The 17,462-nt window shown below is 43.2% G+C and overlaps 1 protein-coding gene across 2 annotated transcripts in view; it reads left to right on the forward strand.

Moving 5' to 3' along the window:
• The first annotated feature begins 9,661 nt into the window (after positions 1–9,661).
• The window catches only part of RABGAP1L (RAB GTPase activating protein 1 like), a 462,175-nt gene continuing 454,374 nt past the window's right edge, over positions 9,662–17,462 (forward strand). For both annotated transcript variants that reach the window (XM_019530871.1, XM_019530872.1), the window contains exon 1: positions 9,662–9,684. The gene's annotated coding sequence lies outside the window, so the exon portion shown is untranslated. The remainder of the gene's footprint in view (positions 9,685–17,462) is intronic.

The raw sequence follows: 17,462 nt of genomic DNA on the forward strand, positions 1-17,462 counted from the left end.
GGTCAGAAGCTGATTTGGGCATCAATGCCCCACTCTGACCTTGTTTGCAAACAAATACATCCTTTTGTGCCGGCTGATGTTTGTGTGTCTGTGATCTTTGTGGGCCTCCAGAGAAATGAACCGCTTTTGTGAAACACTATGATCTTATGATCTGCTCTTGACAAGGTAGATAAAACTAAGTAGAGTTTCAGCTCTACTACAACCTCGTAAAACCAGGACTGCTGCACTATATGATGGTGCAGGTTTTGAGCTGACCACAAAAGCAAAACCAATATGTGCTTTAAATGTATGGGGACATTATCATGTGCAACTGAACCCCTCCCTCTCCCTAGCATAGTATTTTTTTGTATTTTGGAAAATAACAAAGTTTTTAGATACAATTCCGGCACCACTCTACCTCCCCACTCCCGTGTCTCAAAAACACTAGTTTACAGTACCTGATGTAGTCCATGACCAACACAATGGCCATGATTTGCAGTGTTTTAAGCCTCTGGAAAGATAATCATACTATGAGCTTCACCCACGCTGCCACTGCCAATACTATTAGACAAGGCCTGAAAATGCTTCTTCCTGCTTTTAGAAACATATAAACCCAATGCTCCGATGCCCTGTACTTTATATAGATATACTAAGTGCAAAATGAGTGTTATATGATACTGTGCGAGTGTAAAACAATACTCAGTTTGCATTTTAGGAAGATAGAAAGCCATGCTTTCTATCATTTTGTACCGTTCATAGTTTTTATACCACTGCAAATTAGCCTAAAATGCTATTAAAAGAATACCCACTTTTCCCTATTATAAATAATTACACAAAGAGTAGGGCAAAAGCAAATCAGGCTTTTGATCATCAAGTTCCAAGTCTTGCCTCAATAAGGAGCTGCAAGAGGCCCTTGTTCTTCTGTCTCCAGTCATGCTAGATCAATACATTAAACTGCTGCATGTATACACAGTGAGGACTGACAGCAAAGTCTTTACAATAAAGCCAGGTTCACAGCAGCTGGTGATAAAGCTCACAGAAGGATCAGATTTAAACCTGAACTCAGGTTTAATTAAAATTATACAAACTTGCTAAAAGTATCTAGATGCATTTTTTCCATAGAGATTAACAGTTGGTATACTCCAAAGAGGTGCACCAGGATATTATTTTACAGAGCCCCTCACTCAACTATTAGTCAACAAAACCTTTCTCCTTAACACAGCTCTCCTGCAAAGTACTGGTTCTGACTACCTTCCCTAATTCATTCCTAACTAGGAGTGTTTCCTTGTCCCATTCTGAAACCATTCTGGGAGTTAACTCCCATAACCACACTGCTTTCTTACTACAGCTGTACAAAGAAAGTTCCAGTTCTGAATGCCACAAGGTCAAGATGGGATAATTAATAAACTTACAGATTTGGATTGCACCACTCCCTTTAATTGCATGGCTTGGCCCCCCACCACCTACCTGGCAATATGTTACACTGTAACTCCCCATAGTGCATATTATATAAGGATTTTGTACTTGTAGTTGGTTTTGTAATCATTAGGAAATACTTAGATTAAAATTTAAAAGTATAGCCTTAATGTGAAATCTTTTAATAAGCCTGTGAATAATCTCATATTGCTGGTGCTTGTGTATAAAATGATAACCAGAATAAATAATGATGGTAAAAGAATATATTGAATTAAGATGACATTTCCATATTTAAAGTGTTTGATATTATATCTCTGGAAATGCATTTCACAGTTACATGGTATTATCAGATTGTTTTTAGAACACAGGATGTTTTCTACTTCAAGATCTGGGTATATTAAAAGAACGCCTGTCTCCTAACTGCATGAAGGGTAATAGTTTACATTTTAAACTTACATGCATAACCAGGAAAAATATATATTTCCACTGCTAAATACTGACATTGTCAATGCTTAATTATTTGGGTGATGTTTAATGCTAACAAAGGACATATATGGGCTCCTGTCATATTCTCCAAATTGTTGTGCTCACAGATAAGATAAAGATCACAAATGATATTCAAATTGTTTAATGCCAGAAAGTAGGAAATAAAATTCAACTCAAATCGACCAAACAGCTATGTTCAAGGGAGCAACGTGGTCTGCTGCGTCAATCAGAAATCTGTATTCTGTTATGTTGGAAACCATGATCAAATTCTGTGCTTTTCCTCTTGCAAACATGAAAGATAAGAGACTGACACCTGTTGCCTGATTTCCAGAATAGCATGTATGATGCCTTCAGAGAAAATTTCAGAACAGTTGGTTTCCCTACCCACAAAAGGAAAAACAAGAAAGTGTGTGTGTTTTAAAGTGAATGTATTAATGGCAGAGGATAGCAATTAAATCCTTTTTCTTCTTCTGGAGATGGGAGCATATCCCCCTCCAGCTTACTTGGAACAACTGTATCCATTTATCAAATTATAGAAGGCTAATCCTAGAAGGTACTGAGCATATTTCAAGTGTTGAAATTAACCCAAAACCCTTTGTTGTTAGAACTAAGGCCTCTTCTATCCTATAAAAGGGCCTGACCAACATCAATATGCATTGATAAAAGCTCACCTGTTGACTTTAATAGGTCTCAATTCAATGCTTTAATCATACAAGCCCAGACCTACAAAAAGATATAGGCTCCTAGAGTATGACCGTTAGAATGTATGTGCCTAAATCCAAAAGTATCATCCTAAAAATTCTTGTCCCAGTTTTCACCTGTAAAATTTCTTAGAATTTAGTATTCTCTCTCTCTTCCTGACTAAAAATCCTACTATCTTGACACTTACCTCAGACCTCAGCTTAAGCAGGATTCTCCAACTAAGCATTCCTCGTCTTAAATCTCCCAAAAGGCCCAGTCCTGTAGACAAGTTCAAGCCACACCTAGCACTTCTGGTACTACTGCTATCTGTTTAGATAACAGCTCAGTGTCTACAGTAGTCTTGCAAAATGTGTGAAATCTGTCATAAATTCAGTGATCCCCACAGCCTGCCTGGCAGATTTCTAGCCCACACCTCATCTCCTGAGGGAATGCCTTAACCACAAGACTGTAAACTATTCAGATAGTGTGGGAGCAATCGTATTCCCTTCTGTTGAAAGTGTGCAGACAGACACAGCAAGTTATAAACACCTCGACTTTAACCTGGGAAAGCAGAGGCCTGGGTTCTTATCCCTGCTCCTAGAACTATTGAAAAATGTATTTCTGGAAATTGTGGTCAGAATCCAAGGATTTGTACCCCTTTAGGATAAAGGGACTATTGAATCAGGTCCTCGATATCAAGGATGAGTTCTCTAACCACCTTCCACTGGTGTATTTTAAAAGAGAACAGTAATCCTTGATCCAGGAATAGGCTTTGAACTCTAAATTCAGAAGATAAGTACATTTCTGAAGCAGCATTGTAACTAGGGGTGGGTGAGTGCAGTACTAGCCCCTAGCACTGATTTAGAGGGGGTGTAGAAGGGTAGCTGCCAGGGAGATTGTGTTGTGGCAGCAGCAGCCCACATGCAGGGATCACACACTACAGCAGCAGCAGTCAGGGTCGGGTAAAACTCTGGTGCTTGGCATCCCTCCCCAAGGCATACAAATTGCTAGGCATGTTTCTGCTTTGAAGCCTGGAATCAGGCACCTAAACTCCCAAGTCAGGATTTAAAACACTCTTCTCCTTTAATATTTTTTATTGGCTAGGTTAGGTGGCTTCCCACTTAATGTGTTAACCTGTTGTGGATCCTCTTCTCAGGCACCTAATTCCCTTGATGCATTTTATAGGAGGCTTAGGTATATAATTCATCTGTATAATCTTCTGTGGTCGCAAGGGACTTGTGTGGCTCCAAGCCTACTTTATACTATGCCCTATGCCTTGCAAGTGTTATGTGATTGTTGTTACCGCTGTTGACCTACTCAGCCCCTGCCGCTATCATCTAGCTAGACCTTCTAGCTTAGGCCCTCTGTGTTGGACCTGGCTTTGAGGCATTAGTTCTGATCAAGCTCTTGTCTTCAGGCCCTTGACTGCTGTGCTCCTTTGGCACCAGGCCCTCCAGCCTCTTGTGTGCTCTGTGCTTGTACACACCTTCCTTTTACAGGCTGTGTAACAATTTGAGCCCTAAGCTGACTGCTGACATGGCCCAAGGTGACTGCACACCAGTTCTGGGAACTAATGAGTACCTCTACTCACAGCCACATCCCAGACCACTAGCACAAACAACAACATAAACATCAGCCCCAGGGCTATAACATAACAATAACAATGGGGTCACACTGCCCTTTTAAGAAGGCAAATTTCTCCCTTAGTCTAGCATGTTATTTAACCCAGGATACCTTATGATATGAGCTCTGGGAACCTTAGGATTCCTCCAGGCAACAGACCAGACAATTAAAGCTCTCAGGGCAGCTCTTTCATGCAGGAGCTCCTTCCCCTGGTAGTTGCCAGAGAACTAGCCCCTACTAGCACCAGCCTTGGGGTTTATATATGCCTGGGGCCCTGCCTCCTTCCGGTCACCATGTGTAGATGCCAGCTAATTCCCTCATTAGCCTGCTGCTCAGGCAACCTGCAGCCATGGAGCTCTGGGTAGCCTGCAAGGCTCTCTGCCTAGGCTGCTTCTGCCCTTAAAAAAGCAGGCATGGCTTAGTACCCTGTGACACACCCCTTGACTGGGAAACAGTACCCCTTTACAGGGCCCATCCTCACGGTGCATGGCCTGCCCCTAGGCTCCAGATGTTCTGCCCTCTAGGCCCCGAGGCACAGGCACAATTTATCAGGTAGCAAGGGGTTGTTACCTCTCTAATAACTTGCCTTATTGCCCTTAACCAAACCATGGGGGTTTCAGGGGTATTGGACCTCCCCAAGAACAGTGCCAAACCAATTGAGTCAAGGACCGCACACATACAATCTTTCAAAAGAAATAATTTTACCAAAGTATAGATAAAAAACAATCACATACTAAAAAACAAACATCTATTATAACATATTTTAATTTATTTCAAAAAAGATTTTTGTCTTGATGTGTGTATTTGAATAGTGTATATATATAGAGGCAATTGTATAACAGCTCAAAATAAAGTCTTGTTTTTGTATATTGTGCATTGGGCCAGCAGAAGTGTGTGTGGGGAGTGTGTGGTGTGTGGTTGGTAGAGTGGCCACCATAGAGGACATTTCAGTTTTCTCCTACTCTGTCCTCTAATGATAGAAAACCTAGTGCCTTTTTGTCATAAAGCATTGGTTTTCATATCAATAGAAGACAGAGGACAACTGGACTGTCCTCTGTAATGGCCACCCTAGCTGGTTGGGGGGTAGGGTGAAGGTTGTGTGGTGGTATGTGTGTGTGTGTGTGGGTATGGTGGGATGTGGGGAGTATGTGTATGGGTATGGTAGGGTATGTGGGAGGGTGTAGGAGTGGGTGGGGTGGGGTGGGTTGTGTGTGGGGGGAGAAGCTAGATCCTGGGAGCTGGCTGGGATGTGTGGGAGGTTGGGGCACAGTGTGTGTGCAGCAGAGCTCACTCAGGCAGTGCCAGGTACAATCCGCCCTCTCTCCCCTCCAGCCTGTGGCTGCTCCCTGGCACTTTGCATGGAGCCAAACCCTGCCTGGTCCCATCCAGGGCAGCCCACACCATACATCCACCTGTGACTGCCCCACGTTCCCACCTGGTGAGGGTGAGGGTGGGAGTGCAGCACATGCTGCCTCAGGCAAAAGCAGGTGGGGCTTGGACTCATGTGGAGTGCGGCACGGCAGCCATGGGCCAGATGCAGTGAATTGATGGGTACCTGCCTGGAGGCTGGATCTAATTAGCTGGTGGATCAAATCTGTCCTGTGGGCCATGTTTTGCCCACCCCTGATCTATAGCAACAGCTAATAGCATTTAAAAACTCAAAAAACAAAGCACAAAGAAAAACAAGGCGCATAAGATAAATATGAATGCTGTATTAGAAAAATAAACCACAAAATAATTGTAAGGAACTAAATGCACAAATTACTGATTTTTTCTGGTTTAATAATTGTGATATAGTCATAGCTTTCACTGTTGCTACATATGACAAAATACTGTCTAGGAATCAAGTAGTTTGATATGCATTCCACATTGTATTACTTATGAATGACAAAAATAAACAATGAAATTAATTGGCAATATGCCTTTCAAATTAGTAGATTTTGCAATAATTATATTAATACAGTATATTTTATTATACAAATTAATAGATGGTATACAAATTAATAGATGTATATTAATATGTACAAATTAATAGATGGTGTCTTCATTGTATCAATGCATTATAAGAATTGTAAATTAATCAAACAATAACTGACTTTATTAATGCTTGGTGCTGGATATCAGTAAACAACTGTTTCCATTAACAACTAAATACATGCATCACAGCAATGAAAATAAAATTCTTAAAAAGTTTCCTAGATCAATGGTGTTCAACCTCTGGCCTGTGGGCTAAATCTGGTCTATGGATCCATGAAATCCAGGCTGTGGGGCTCCCCATGGGTCTGGAAGTTTGGTGTTGGGGGAGTGCTAGCACATTGCTGTGGCTTCTAGGGCAGTCAGAGTTCCACTGCTGCAAAGTTCCTGGATTTGTGGGGGGCCCCAAAGCCAATCCCATGTGCTGAATTGTGCTGGCCTGCAGGGTCACTGCAGCCAGATCTGGCGCACTGAATTGCACCCACAAACAGATCCCACACTCAATCTGGACTGCAGATCAACCTCACCTGTGGGCTCTGGCCTGGGGATCAGCTCTGTGACACTTATCTGCCTATTAGGCAGAAGGTTGAGCACCACTGGTTGTACAGAACTAATGAAATGCTTTTGCAATCATTTTGCAGCCTTTGCAACTACAACTTCATTCTTCAGTTCCCTACTTGTTAGTAATGCCAGTATGAACGATGGACATTAATTACATAGAAATGTAAAGATTAAATTAAATTATTTAAGAAATAAGATCTTGATCCTGCAAAGCATGAACATAATGCAAGAGGCTGTAGTAAGCAGTTCAGGCCTAGTCTACACTACAAACTTTTGCTGGCAGAACTCTGGGTACTTTTAGTACAATCATATGTTCTTCCCATCAGCTATTGTGGTTCAGTACTACAATCTTTATCTACCACACAAAAGATGGGTTTGATTCCTGAATATGTATATAACTACAGCTATTAAGACACTGAACATTTGTACTTGATCTGTCCGCTGAATACTATCTAAAGCAGGGATGAGAGGTCTGAGCAGCCTCTTTTCCTCCACACTTCTGCCTTGGTGTTGCTGGTCCTGGAGACCTCTTACACTTGTGCCGTAAAGCTGAATCAATAGTTGCCTACTACTACTCCCTTTCCATTGGCAATGTTCTCTTTTGCTTGCCACACTGACTAGCTTTAAGGGCAATTTATGACTTTTCATCCTTTTCTTAGTAGTGCTGAAGTGATATATAGACAAAAATCCTTGCCTCATGTTCTTTTCTCATAGTGTTTGAATGATTATTTATCTGAATAGAATGTCTGGGGGCACATCTACATGTTCACTAATACACTTTGGTAGTGTGCATGAAATCTAATGCTTCCATTGTGAGGTACTAGAAAAATGTGCATTAGATTATTTTAATGCGCCTTAGCAAAAGAGCACAGTTTTTTTTGTGATGCTTTAATGCATGTTAAAATGGGCTAATGTGCATTAAAACGCATTTGTAGACACACCCTGAGTATATTAACTCTAATAACACTATGGAAACAATTTAATAGAATCCCATGACCTTCAAAATTTCATTCCCATTTGTAAATGTTTTATCTACTAATACAAGTAATTTCTTACCCCTAAAATTTCACACCAGAGCCACTCCACTGCTAGTAGCATTTAGGAGTGGTGATCTAGAGATGATGCTGGCAGTCACACGTTCTTTAAACAGTGTCATCTGAACCTGCTGAGCTACCTGAATGCAAGTCTTTTCTACATGTTGCTGTGGAGAATGTAGTGCTTCCTGCACAGCCACTTATAAGCCCCAGAGCATGATAGTGAGCTGTTCAAGTCATGGTGCTGTCACTAGGAATGTTGCTATCCTACACTAATTGAAAAGACTTGTTTCACCCCACCCATTGTCATTAACACAACAGTCACTACTTAAAAATGCCGATTTGACCTTCCTTGATATATTGCAGCTTTAGGTAACCACTGCTGATCTGTTGTTGATGTTAAAGAAAGCTTTACTTGTTGCATAGATAGGGCTACCATACAGCCGGGTTTTCCTGGACGGTCCTATTTTTGGGTTGTTCTATTTCCATCTGGTCATTTTTTTAAAATCTGAACAAATGTCTGGGATTTTACCCTGCTCCACTGGTGGAAGCAGGGGAAGGGTAATTGGAGGTAGGGAGGCCTAATTGCATCTGTGCATGCCTTGGGAGCTGAATGCAGGTAAGTCTGTGAGGGGGGAGGAGGTTGGAGGCCTGGGCCTGGGACTGCAGTAGGCTGGTGGTGGGGGAAGTGCCTGCCCCTCTAGCAGGGGAAAGGGCAGGGGGGCCCTTTGAGGGCAGTGGGGAACTCTGTGTCTGGGTGGGCAGCACAGGGGCCAGTGCCTGTGCTCATGGGGGTGGGGTGTCCAAGAGATGCTGTCTGGAAGGGGAGCGGAGGGGGAAGTGCGGCCATGCCACCTGTCACGGTGCAGAAGCCCCAGCCCAGGGCAGGGGGTGCCATCCCCTCTTCCCTCCAGCCCATGCTGGCAAAGCCTCTGGCCCTGAGTGTGTAGCAGCAGCCCTCCCTCACCCTGTGTACAGATCTGGGGGGCACATGGCCCCCATGGCTCCCCCAAGGGTGTGTGCAGCAACAAGAGCTGCCCCCTGGATGAGCTGCAGCTCTGTCCCACACCCTGCTCTGCCCTGGCTAGGTACTGCCTGTCCATGCTCCTCCTGCCTCAGCCCCACTCCCTCACTGTGGGGGCCTCAGTTTCCCCCCCCCCCCTTACTGCTGCTCTCCAAGCTGCTGGGCTGCACTCCTGGCCCTGTACGGCATTTATCAGTAACATTATCTGCTACATCAGCCAAAAAAAGTCAATTGCTGATCATGTAAATTTTCCTTTTATCGGTCTGGATCTGATGTGTGACTACTGCACCTCTGTTATGTAGCTGGTCCAATAAAAAGGTTTCAACCTATGAAATCTCACTTCTCAGGATTTTTCAAACTCAGGCACCTTACATTAGACAAGCATTTCTTAACCTGTGGGTCAGGACCTTAAAGTGGGTCATAGGAACATATGAAAGGGTCTCCTTTAAAGAAGAAAAAAAGTGGGAGACTGGCTTTTCCCTTGCAGGATGGCATAGTTCCAATCTGCAAGGCACTGGCTGTCCCCCCCAGGGCTGGTGCAGCAGACTGGGAATGGGGGACACTCGATGGGAACTGGCCACTGATGTTTACAAATGAGTCTTGGCACAAAAAAGGTTAGACGAGATCCTTAGCCCCGCCCCTACCGGAACTCGCACTGTCTCTTCCGCACGCGCCAGCAGCACCGTTGGCTCCGCCCCCCTCGCGCGCGTGCGCACCTGCCGGCGGCCAGAACACGCTAGTGCGCCTGCGCCGGGTGTTTTCCCCCGTCCTCGGTCCCCCTCCCTACGTCTCCCCCTCCTTCCTTCGCGCTGTTCCCCTCCCCCTCCGCGGGTGCTGGGTGGCGGGGCGGAGCGCAGCGCAGCCGGGACGGGGCCGCCAGCCGAGAGTGCAGAGCTGCCGCCGCCGGTGAGCGCTATTGGGGGGCGCTGTGGCCGGGCTGCCCGCGGGGCTCGGACGGACAGGCGGAGCGGGGTGGGGGAGCTGCGTTGCCCGCTACGGGGCTCGGGCTGCTGCGCGGGGTTGGGAGGGAGGAGTGGGGCCCCGTCTCTCGGGCGGCTTCACAGTTGCGGGGCCGGCCGGTGCCCTCGGTATTTACCTCCCGCGGGAGCGGCACGAGGTTGCCGGGGCGGGAGCAGAGCTCTAGCGGCTCTGCTCCGGGCTGGGGGAGGTGGAAGGGGTTGGAAGGGTGAAGTCACTTCCCAAGACCCAAACTGCCGCAGGAGGCTTCTGCATCTCCGCGCCTTGCACGACTGCCTCTCCCCCTCCCCCCCCGGCCCCATCCGTGCCCCCCAGCCCTGTGTGAAACACCTCAGCGAAACTTTGCTGCGCTTGGCCCTGGCTGCACCTCTGCTCTGAGAAGAGGGACGCGTGTCTCTGGGCTTCCAGAGGGTGGCCCGTACTTTGCTCTTGCTGCCACTCTTTCAGGACTGGGCTGCACCCTTCTGGCAAATTGAGTCAGATCCTTGTGTCTCCTTCTTGCAGTTTCAGGGATGCAGGTTGTAGCTGCGTGGGTCTACAGGCAGAAGCAGTTAGAGCTCTTCGTGTAGGTGGTATCTTTATCAGGCCAACTAGATAGTTGCACTGTCCTATGCCTGAGGAAGGGTGCCTGTGCCCAAAAGCTTGCAAATCAAGAACATCTTCTGCAGCTGTCTAGTTGGTCTAATAAAAAGTATCACTCACCTCTACCATGAGTTCTGATTCCTTGCAGCTTGTGCGTTTCTCCTCCTAGGACATCCTCTGTTCTGAGCTCCAGGAAAGCTGTGAAATACCTACTCTTCGTCAGATAACATAGTGAGAGCCAGCAAAATAAAACCCTTTCTATTCAGAAATTGACTATGTAGAAAAACTTTTGGTTTTCAGTCTCATGATGATATTGGTAGCATGTGATGCCAGCTCAGGCTTTGGTAATGGCAGCTTTACCTCCTACATCCTTGACAAAGTTACTGCCTGTGAAGGTTGAGAGCAATGAATTCTTTTCTCTGAAAACTCATGTGACTGGTGGGAGCTGATATGATGTGAGCTAAGTGTCCCCTTGACTGAAGCCAAGTTTTGCCTGTCTATGCGCGTGCAGAACTTGAGGACTGAAACCAGCTGCAAATAGTTGTCGCACAGCGACTGTGGGCACTTGGATTTCCCCAGTGCTGTGTTGAGCCTTTTTAAAGGTTTATTAATATACTGGACTTTTCTGTTGTACTGAAGGAAGGAGTTATTCTGTGTACATGCCTATGCTGTGTGAGTAGTTTTTGGAAGTTAAATTTACTGAAGTCTATGTACAATTGAGGCTACAAAAGTTTGGCCATCTGGATTGTATGGCACACATTAGCCATCAAATAGTGCTTGTGTGGGGTAAGTTGCATTTTGAACCTGAGTGGTCTAGAAATGGACTGCTAATAAAAATTGTCCCTATAACTGAAGCAAAACTTAAAAATGTGTGTAAGTACTTCTGTAGACTTCCAGTTAAGAGAGATGGTGGAATACTGAATCTTGTTTTGTTTAGGGTAGGGTTGCTCAGCCTCTGGCCCATGGGCTGGATGAGGCCCATGGAGTCATTGGATCTGGCTTGTGGGGCTCCCCACATGTTGGGAAGTCTGTGGCAGGGGAGTGGTGGCCATTAATATGTCCACCCTCCCCCCTACCAAATTCCCAAACCTGAAGCCCTGCATGCCTGGTGGAGCGAGGTCATATTCTTCTCCCCCACCCCCCCACGGGGCTGGGTCAAGCTCCACTTGTATCTTGCCTTGCCCACGTGGCTGGATTGTGTCTGAGCCACATCTCCTACCTCCCTGCAAGACTGAGCCATGCCGTCTACACCCAGTGAGGGAGAGGCAGGATGAAGTTCCCTACCCCACTGCAGGACTGAGCTCAGGCTACGCTGCCCTGTATCTCCCTCCATGTAGCTGGATGGTGCCCACCATGCTGGTCCTGGGCACTGGATTGGCACTGCCATCTGGCCTGTGGTTAGAGCAGACGGTGCCCATGTGGTCTGTCAAGTAAAAAGGTTGAGCACCACTGGTTTAGGGCAGGGGTTCCCAACCTTTTTATGCTGAGGACTGGCAAACCATTGACTGGAAGTGACCCTTTTCTACTCAGTATAAAAAAGGGTTGGCTGCTGGTCTGCAGTATGCCAGTTACTTCCAGTTCACAATTTGCTGGTTTGCAGTCACTTCCAGTCTGCGGCAGCCAACCCTTTGTGGCCCAGTACTGAGTCGTGGCCTTGGAGTTGGGAACCCCCCTGGTTTAGGGCATTGAACTCCATTTGTGATTGTTCAAGGACTGAGGCATTAATTTGGGGGCCATGTGTTACTTCTGTTCAACAATGTCAGTAGAGGGTTCTGCAGAGGTATGTGTGGCCCTAGTGTTATAACAAAGCTTTTAGGAAACATCATTAATTCTTAGTTCCTTGTTTTCACTTGCGGCCTACAATGAACAGGGAAATTTACTTGTCTTATGGCCACTCCTAGTTTTACCCCTCTTGCTCTTCCTCATCCTTCTGTCTGTTTTTTCTCTCACTTTTTTACATGTATCTCCTTTCTTCTCTGCATTTTTTTTTTTGTAGGAACATAGGACTGGAAGGAGCCTTTCAAGTACCATGTTGTTTGTATAATCCCTTTGTACATTTATCAAACTGTATCTAATGAAAAGCTGTTCTAAGCCCTCGGTGTTTGAATGGTTGGGAAGCTTCTGATTTCTGTCTTAAACTCACTCATGGTTAGTTTTTTTCACTTGTTTTCCCAGCAATAGTTCCTCTCTGAGCTTTATTTTTGCCCTTCTTCCTATCATTTATCCCTCAGATATGTTTCACTTGTCATGAGATTTTTAAATAGTTAATGCTCCAGTGCAGTTAATAAGGTAAGAATATATTTGGCCATCATTTCAAGAAGTATGCAGATTTGAGCAGGTAATACAGCATGATTTCTCCCTGGCTCATGATTGCAAGGCTAACTTTTCATCTAGAGGGGCTAAAATCTTTGTTTTCATTGTGCACATGCATACAAATATCTGACTTTCCAAAGTGGGTCAGAAGCAGCCTTGAGGCTAGTTGTTTAGGGTGTGTTCTAACATGTTAAACGACTTAAATATAGCATCCTTCAGTTGAGATATTTGGCACATGTTAATACACTGACTATCCAGATAGCGTTAATTTATTTTATTAAATAGTGGCAGAATTCCACCTCTGCATAGCACTTGGTAATCTGAGGGGTTTCTCATTGCCTCCCTTTCTGCTGATTCTTCTTTATTGCTCTTGTGTTGGTCTATGCTTTTGAAAGATGCACACATATAAAATCTTCACCCATTCTGACATATATATGTGCTTCTTGATGTTATACACTCAAGCGTCAATATGGAAAAGCCAAATACTACTCTTCCTCCATTTTCCTAAGACTTTCAGTGTTAGCCAAATTTATTTTTGTAATACAGTTACCAGTGCTTAAGACTGAGCAGTTCTCTTGGTTTCTGTATTTCTCAGCACTATTTCTTCCAAAATGGACTTAAATTTTAATTAATCCCTATTCGTGTTACCTTCTCCCCTTTTCCTTTGTACCAGTTGGGCAGTTTTGCGTTTTGAACAATTTTGGCTCATTTTGGTGAGAGAGCTAGTTTTTTGACTAAGTGGTAATGGAGAATAGAGGTGGCAACTTTTATTTCTGTTGCCTTTTTTAAGTGGATAGTCTTTTAAAAATACTGTTGGCCTTTTTTCTGGTGTAAGCAGTCTGTGTTGTATAGGAGGTGAGATCAGGTGATCTTAATGGTCTTTTATGGCCTTAAAATCTATTATTCTGATGTAGAAACTCAAAAGGGAGTTACTCTTGACACTGAACACTTTTTCAAACTGAAGTAAAAAATTGAATTAATTGTCACATACTTGGAGGAGTAAACAGAGAACAAAGCAGGCTTCGGTGATTTGGCAATAATATGTGTTTAAAATTTGTGACAACTTATAGTGAGGTACAGATGAAAGAGAGATGCTTGCAGGAAATATAAACCAGACCTGAACTATTTTTATTACAATTGAAAGAAATATTTTAAAGTAGAAACTAATGGTTTCTGTGCACACCCTTCTCTTTGCCATGCTATGAGATTGTAAGTACTCAGCAAGAAGGTATTTGAATTAAAGAACAAATTTAATCTAATCAGTTCAATGGCTCTTTATCCTAAAATGGCTTTTTTTTCCCCTCTGCCTCCTGTATTTTTAGTTTTCATCCTGCCACAGTTTTTAGTATTCATGCAAAACTGCACTTTAGATATGATCAGCAGTGAGTTGAAATTTTTGTGATTGGACTGTATGGTACCTTTTGAAGTGGGAGAGATTTGTATTCTGGAAAAATTAATTCAGCATTTAAGTCATCTTTAAGTCCTACATTTGTCAAATTATCAAGAGGAATGGGCTAGTTCTCAGAGGCATAAACTGTTACTTCAAACTCATGCATACACCAAAAGACAGTACTTCATTGATTTAATCTCTGTTTACATGTTCAAGCTTGTTGGCTTGCTTTGCATGGTATTTTTTTTTAATTGGCATTGGTATTCTGGCTAGGGGGAGGGATTCTGTTGGTGAAATCATTGTACCAGTTAAAATGCTACCAGTATGGATTCAGTTATATCGGTACTCTAGCTACTCTTACACAGTTATGCCTATATAATAACCATTGGCAAAGCTTATTTTTCCCTTTATAGGAGTAAGTTTGATCAGCATAACCACCTTTTATAGAGAGAGAACCAGATGTCTGCTGCAGGATGTTGCTGTAACAGTTAAAGCAGTGCGCCTTTGGTGTGTAGGGAAGTCCTGAATAGATGGGGGAGAAACATGAGTTCTTTATTTATGATAAATATTGTAAAAGGGCAAAACGCATCCTTGTATATCTAGTTGTCAGACTTCCTGTTGGGATAAGGATAGTCATGCTTATAGTTTTTTGAAAATAACTTTGGTGCTGTGTTTACAGAAGAGATGGGGGACAGGCTTCAAACTTAACATGTTTTTTGTCAGTTTGGGCCTTGGGTTTCTCTGCCAACAAGGGGGGGGAGGGGATGAGGGTTGGTAATTTCAGCATTGTGGGCACTTAATAGAGTTTGAATTGTGACTACCAGGTTTTTGCATATAATTTTGCATATCAGTTAGATCTTAGATACTCAGCAGCAAGGTATTTGAGTTGGGTTGAATTGCTTGATTTAGTTGCTATTAGCTTGATCTTTATTTGAATGGTATTCCTTTGATGGTACAGTTCAAGTTAGGGAAGTTACCGGAGTCCTTCTGTGAGCTTCATGCGACTTCAACTGCATTGCTATTTAGATACCAGGGTGACCATATAACTCACAAAATTGCTTTTAAGATATGTAGATCTTCTGTTGTTCATTACATTTTATTCCATACTGGAGATATTAATTCTTGTAAGATGACATGGCTAATTTTTAATTCCCATATTAAACTTTTTTTTTGCACAAAACATTTAATTCTAGTTTTATTAGTAAGTCTCATGGTTGCTTTCACAAATTACAATGTTTAATTGTTAATGTTTTGGTGTTCCTTTTCTTATTCATTAGAACCAGATTTGAGGAGGAGAGGACTAGAGTGTGGTAGGAAATAATGTATACAGGAATGAAATCTGCTATTAGTTGTTATAAAAGGACCCATGAAAATATATAAATGGATCAAACTGAATTTTACTAACCTATTCTATTTTTGAATATCAGTCTTCAAAGTTCAAATGCAGTTAAAATTACAGACTGCCCTGTTTAAATGTATAGTTTTGTGTCTCAAAAAAGGCTATGCACTTACCCAAACTCCATATAATCAGTGTTCATTAACTGTGGGAACAGCCTGTGCTAAAGTTTTTGCACTTCTTTAAGGCCTGTTGCCTTATTTTTCACAGTACTTCATACCTCTAATAGTCTTGAAATTGATAGTTCCTAGTTCACTAGTTTTCAGCGGGGGTGCCATGGTGTGGGTACTGTGGCCACAGCCAGATGAAGCTGTTCTATGCACCTCATTTGGAGCCAGTTCAGGAAGTAGCTGTAGCAGAAGCAGATGCAGATAGTTCTGCCCACATTAGGTTTATTTTTTATAAACCTAATGCAGGAAGGAGTGCCAACCCAACCCATGGAACTTCTTGTTACAGCCCTTCCCAGTCCAGGTTTTCCTATTCCTCCTGGAAACAGCGGTATGATGGAAAGCTGCACCTGGTAGTTGCAGCAGCTTGGGGAAATGCAGGAAAAAGACATCTCCAGGATGCTGTGCTGCCACCACTAGATGTAACTGTTTTCTATAACTCTGTTTCTGGAAGGAGCATGCAGGGTTGGTGTTCCACTTGGCTACATGTTATGTCAAGCTCAAAAATGTAACCAACTTGCCTCCCATTGAAACAGAGTCCTTGTCACAGAATGCACAGATTGCCCTCGGATTCTGTCATTGTTACTAAATTAACCAGAGCAGTTATTTTCAGTGTGCATAGCCAGCTCCAAAGGGACAAAAAGAACTATTACTAGCTCTTTTCGGCCAGAAGTCAGTATTGGGGACTGGAAATTCAATCAGGGCCTTCTGTGCGGTATTGCAGAAAGCTGCTAAGAAGTCAATTTGATCAAAATGCTTAAAAAGGATTAGTGCTTAATGTGATGGTAGAGTAGTAGGCAAAGCATCTAAGTTGATCTGATTTAGCTTGGAGAGTCTGTCATTGTAAAATTATTGCAGTTGAAGTTATATTGTTAATGGAGTTTTTGTGGGGAGACATAGAATGGTTTGAAGGTCTGTTTTATTTTCACTTTTAATGCAAGCAAATAGCCCAGAAGTATTAACTGTGAAGCTACTTTTCCAATGAAAGACCTTAATATAGGCTGTGTGGTTCACTGCAAAATTGCAGTCTGCATGTTATTATGTTTTTAAAAATACTTCCTTCATTCTAGTTCGGTATTTTGGCATTTGCTAGTACAAAAAAGCAAGCTTATAATTGTGGCAGCCAACTACATGTTTAAATCTCTTTAGAAATCATCATAGGGGAGATAATAAAAGGAACTGAACGGGGTAAAATAATAGGGGTTGACTATATATATCTGCTGGATATTGAATTGGCACTGATAAAAGGAGAAATGATGTTATTGGCTTTTTTGGGTCATTGTAGCCAATCAATTACGGCTGTGTGCCCAGAGTACCTTAGTGAGCGTAGTCTGGTCCCCATGCCCCACTATCAGCTTGAGCCCGCAGCAGAATAGAGGTCCCAATGAGCAGTATGTGTGTGTGAGGGGGAGTTATTTATGTTAGTAGTTTAAAAGTGCCTTGCACTATTACTAAGTATTGGTTATCTGGTTGGCATCAGCCTATATGTTTGGTTAATCATTGGTATCGACCAGTAAAATCATTATTGGTGCACTCCTAAAATATAAGGGCAGAAAATACGAAGGAAAGAAAATAGAAATGGAGTGTTTTTGTTTTGTTTTAAGCCTAGTTCTAGTTGGTTGTAGTTGGTTACAATCGCAGATAAGTTGGAGACAACCTAAAAATAGATCTCAGCACATTAAGAAAGTGGCCTAACATTATCCCTGTTTTACAGTTAGTATTGTTCTGCAAATTGTATCTTCTATGCTCTAGTGCCACATTGTAGATCTGTAGGGCTGCACGAAGCTTTGGTCCCTGGTTCGATTTGATGGCTGAATCTCCGAATCTGAATTGAATCCAGAGACCCTTTAATCTCTCT

Source organism: Crocodylus porosus, unplaced genomic scaffold (genome assembly GCF_001723895.1).
Source record: "Crocodylus porosus isolate Cpor-Errol unplaced genomic scaffold, CroPor_comp1, whole genome shotgun sequence".
Classification (NCBI taxonomy): Eukaryota; Metazoa; Chordata; order Crocodylia; family Crocodylidae; genus Crocodylus; species Crocodylus porosus.